This window comes from Otolemur garnettii, unplaced genomic scaffold (genome assembly GCF_000181295.1).
Source record: "Otolemur garnettii isolate 467f Iridium unplaced genomic scaffold, OtoGar3 scaffold00165, whole genome shotgun sequence".
Taxonomy (NCBI): Eukaryota; Metazoa; Chordata; class Mammalia; order Primates; family Galagidae; genus Otolemur; species Otolemur garnettii.
In genome coordinates this window covers 451,911-456,926 of record NW_003852560.1, presented here as the reverse complement: position 1 = coordinate 456,926, position 5,016 = coordinate 451,911, and the positions used below count along the sequence as shown (strand labels likewise).

General features: G+C 43.5%; 1 long non-coding RNA gene across 1 annotated transcript in view; it reads right to left on the bottom strand.

Moving 5' to 3' along the window:
- Positions 1-431, bottom strand: part of LOC111728518 — a 5,918-nt gene extending 5,487 nt beyond the window's left edge. Inside the window, exon 1 of the long non-coding RNA XR_002775787.1 lies at positions 93-431. This is a non-coding gene — a long non-coding RNA (uncharacterized LOC111728518). The remainder of the gene's footprint in view (positions 1-92) is intronic.
- Between the last annotated feature and the right edge of the window lie 4,585 nt (positions 432-5,016).

The window sequence follows — 5,016 nt, the reverse complement described above, 5'->3', positions numbered from 1 at the left end:
GTCCTGAGAACACTTTGTAAAGATAGAAGTTTGGGGGTGATTAATAAGAAATGCCAGATAAAGTGAGCTGAAACGTAAAAGTCAATACATACGTGAGCCTAGGTCTGTTGTAGGAAGGCAGTGGTCTGATTTACGTCCACAGGATCAGATTCCTACTCTGCCTCAGGAGCAGCATATAGCTGTGGTGGGGAGCACAGACTGCAGGGAGGTGGCTCCGTTCACGTGTATCTTCTGCCCTACTTTACAATCTTACTGCTTTGCTGACCAAGTGATGACATCTTGATAGTTCTCATGCTTTCCAAGAAAAACTTTCATTCTTTGACTAGGATGATCTGATGGACTGATAAAAGTATTTGTTTTCCCTGACGGGTTATACATCTGGGATAGAGTCATACATTACTGTAGTGGATGCTGTGGTCTGCTACCAAGACCTCTCCTCACCCCCTACCACCAGAACTTGAGAAGGAAGCAGTCCCTCCCCCCCACTCACCCCCCCAAGCTAGGTGTTAGGCACTGGCAGCTCCCAGCTGAATCTCTCTTTGGAGTTGGCTTTCATCTAAGGAATGTCACCCTCCCCAAATCATGCCTTCTACAGAGAACAACCTACACCCAAGAAGAGAATGTAAAGGCTCGACCCTCATACATAAAGGAGCATCCTGCTCCAGAGTTCCCTGTAACATCCGGCGAAGCCCTTCATTGTTATTTCATCACATTCAATCTTTTTCTTCTCCCCACTTCTATTTCCTTTACTCCCCTACAACTGAGCTGAGAAAACTCTTCAATAAATTTCTTGCACACGTCTCCAGTTCAGAGTCTGGTTCCTAGGAAGCCTGGGGCCATTATACAAATCAGTTTCCAGTAGGTTTGCAGCTGTTCAGAATCCACGACCTGACATCTCTGCACATGCTGGTTTTGAACGTATCAAGGAAAGATCAGACCCTGAACAAGCAGCGACCCCATCAAATTGCAGCAGATATTTTTTGTGTAAGACTCCTGAACGCGTATTGTCTGAAGCTCCCTCCTCCTTTTCACCTGTTCTTCATCAGTGGTACTTCAACTTTTGTTCTGAGATCCTCTTGATATGATGGTTGAGGCCGACTACCTCCATTTCCAGGATCAGAAAATAGAACTGGGACAATTATTTTATTCTATTTCTGCAAAATGATAAGTTCAGGGATGACTGTTTTACCCAGTTTGGACCAATGGTATTTGGACCAAAAACTTTCCTTCATCCTCTTAGGAGAAGTCCTCCTTTTCACTGCTTTTAAGCTTGTGAAGATGTCAATTCTGGAAGCTGTGAAGATAGAAGTTTGGGGGTGATTAATAAGCTCCATGCAGAGCTTGAGATGAAACCAGAATAAAAAGATCAGACAAGACATGGAGCAGACCATATCCAGAGATGGCTTGTTTATGTGCCAGGATCAAAATGTACAGACAGGTCTTACCGTTGGCTTTTCATTTATATGAGTCAATAATTTTTATTTTTTTTGTTTAGGCCAGCTTGAGTGAGATTATTCTGTCAGTTGTACTAAAGTGGCCCATTGACAAGGTAGAGGATTCTATTGGGTTTAGTAGAGGGAGACGAGGATTACACTCCTTTATGGTCTTTTAAATCCAATGCACATCAGCTGAGCCACCTAGAGATTAATCAGACAGTTGAAATATGATTCATGGTGCTTTGAGGTTTTCATTTTATTTCCTCAAAAGTGAGGTAGATCAAATTTTAATGTATAATGCCTTAATGAAATGATTATAAATGCTTTCATTTCAATAACTGGGAACAAATTTAGAAAATTGGACATTTTCATTCATTGGAAATGGTAGGGCTACTCCATTGCAAATCTCTTATTAGCTGATCATCTAGACCAGGGTTGAAAATGCATATGTGTACAAAGGCCATCAAAATAACATTAAAAAGTATACTTAGTATCAAATAATAAGAAGTGGGTGGGGATTAGGGCAAACTAGAGCTAAGAGAGCTGATTAGTGTCATCTGGAAATAAAAGCACAACATTGCCCAATGTTTCATATTTTTTCAAGAGTAGACAAATCTTGATTTTAGGCAAAAATCACCTGATTTTGTGATTGTTGATAATGAGACAGTGAAAAATGGCCATGCTGACAACCAGACCACCACGTTCCCTAAAGATTACAAATAATGCTCAAAAGAAGACAAAGATAAGTCTAAACTTTGGCACCAAAATAGCTAATGATCCCCTTTTTGTGACTAACATCACCTGTCTCTGAGTAGATACTTCTGATACCAGAAAAGTGGCGCCCCAGCCAGCTCAGCCGAGTGGGGCTTGGGGACCTGCCACCTCTGTCTTGGTGGCAGCAGCCAGCAGAGGAACCGGCAGGTTGGAGCAAGTGGATGGGAGCCTCCCTCCCCCACCAAAGGCTCCAGTAGCCAAAAGAACCCAACACGTGAGGGGAAAGACACTGGTGCTTGTGCTGTCTCCTAATGTGGACTTCTGGCAATTCCTCCAGTGCATCCCTGATTGGTCCGTTTTCAAAACCTATTCACGATTAGCCTATTTTCAAGCCCCAAAAGCTCATTGGATGACTGCCCCTATATAAGCCAGAGACCCTGAGCACAGACTTGGGCAGATCTCAGGAGAAGAGCAAAGAGGGTTGGCTCTGTAACACTTGTATCCTGCTCTATGAGATTTGCCCCTTTATAAGAGCTGTAAACACTCACAAGGGGGTTCGCCCCTTTGTAAGAGCTGTAAACACAGGGAGGTTTGCTCCTTTATAAAAGCTGTAAACACTTGCAAGGAGGTTTGCTCCTTTATAAGAGCTGTAACACTCGGATTATAAAACCTATCTTACTGCTAATTCTACTCTACAAGGAGGTTTGTCTTATTATAAGAACTACAACACTTATACCTGTTGAATAAAACCTATCCTGTGGTCCGTCGCTTCATTCTTCGAACCGCCGAGACCAAAAGCCTGGAAATTCAGTATCAAAAATCCGGTATCACTTCTATAACAATTACACTCTAAGAACACATTCATGCTTCCACCTCCTAGATAAATACAAGTAAGATACCCAATCTCTGCAGTGACCTGGCTTCTCAGTAGTGTGAAATCCAGAACTGGTCCCTGCTTCCTAATCCCGCCTCAAATTCATTGAACACAAGCTGAAGCCCTAAAAGAAGACCCCTCAACAACTCGGGGTTTGCCCAGAGAAAAACCATCCTCACCACGACAATGTAAAGAAAACTAATTCATTTTCACTGCAGACAGGGGTCTTGGTGGTCTCTGATCTATTGGCTTAACAAGAATGAATTAGAAAAACTTCAAAAACACTGACCTCTGAGCCAGATCGAAGCTACAAACATCCACTTTTTAATCCCCGTTAAGTTGTGATGGTTAATTTCATGTCTCAACTTGACTGGACCACGGGGTGGATGGAAATTTGGTCTCACATTATTCTAGGTGTCTGTGAAGATGCTTCGAGATGAGATCAACACTGAAGTCCTCGAACTCAGTAAAGCAGATCACCCTCCTTGGTGTCAGTCAGTTGAGAGCCTAAATACAATGAAAAAGTTAAGGTCCTTCTGCCCAACTGCCTTCAAGCCAGGACATGGATTTTATCCCACCTTGAGGCTTGAACTGACACATTGGCTCTTTCTGGCTTTCAAGACTCTTGGGTTTTAGACAAAAAACTGCACATCTTATTGGTGCTTGAATAAAACTAAAGAAGAAATAAAAAACAAACAAACCAAAAACTGTACATCTGCTCTTCTGGGCCTCTGGCTTAATTGTGTAAACCAATTCTTCATAATAAATCTGTGTGTGTCTCTGTCTCTTTCCATATTTCTGTATCCTAACCTAATCCTAACCCCGGCTAATACAGAAGCAAAAGGGTGACGTAACAGAAATGGGCAGATTTTTCCATTCTCTTACACCATTTTATGTTTTCTTCCCCAGAATTACAAAATCCAATACATGCCACTTAAAGTAAAGGTTACAATCATTTTTATTCATGCTGGGAGGAAGGACTTTATTCTGCTTGATTTGAGCAAATCCATTATCAGAACTTTCAATTTCGGGCATTCCAAATTTAGGTCCACTTGGGACTTGGACAACGGCTGTGTCTGAGAGGGCTTCTTCCTTTACAATTTCTAAAGGACAAAAATCAGGAAACATTTAAGAGAGACCGAGGAAATGGTTCTAATATTGATATGGGTAACAAAGATGTTTTCCTTGACTAGAAAATTCAGTTATCCCTTCATTAGACAAAGAAATTCTCTTCCTAATAATAGTGCATCTCGTCGGGAGAAATGCAAAATTAAAAATATATGGAAGGCAAAGAAATGCCTGCCCAGGCTGAGAAGAGTCTAGAAGGCTTAACTGTGGGTAATTCTGGAGGCCCGAGTGGTGGCTCCTCTGCCGACCTCAGCCCAGCTTCCCACTAATTTTCCTGCAGAGAGAAATCGGCGCATGCCCAGACTGCTTGGCTGACAGCGGGGTCCCAAGCTGAAACCCAGACAGGTCAGCCCTCTGAATGATGGTTCTCCTCCTTCTCCTGTACAAAGGCAGAACAACTGACCAGAAGCTGACCTGCCGGATGTCAGCTCAGACGTGCTGCTACACAGAATGTCAAGAAGATGCAGAAATTCTGATGAATCTTCTGCCTCTGAGCTGTAGTTTGTACTGAGTGACACTTGCTAGACTGTCCCTGAGCCAGGACCTGCTGGACACAGGTCCCCATCTGCCTGACGGGTATCTGGCCTCAGAGATCCCTGCTGCCCTCCTCTTGGCTTGTCTGTCCCTTTGACCCTCATTCCTGCCTCTCAACTGCTGTTTTGTCCCCAAGCATCATCACAGTCTTCTGCCTCCTCACCTCACCCAGGCACCAGCCTCTCCACCATCCACACTCACATCTGCCACCTGCACAACCCAGTGGCCATGGCAGTTCAGTTACAGCCTCCACTGACTGCCCCAACTGACAACCCCTGACCTTCCTCTCTTTCCCATGCACAACTTCTGATGTCTCTTGACAAGCCACGG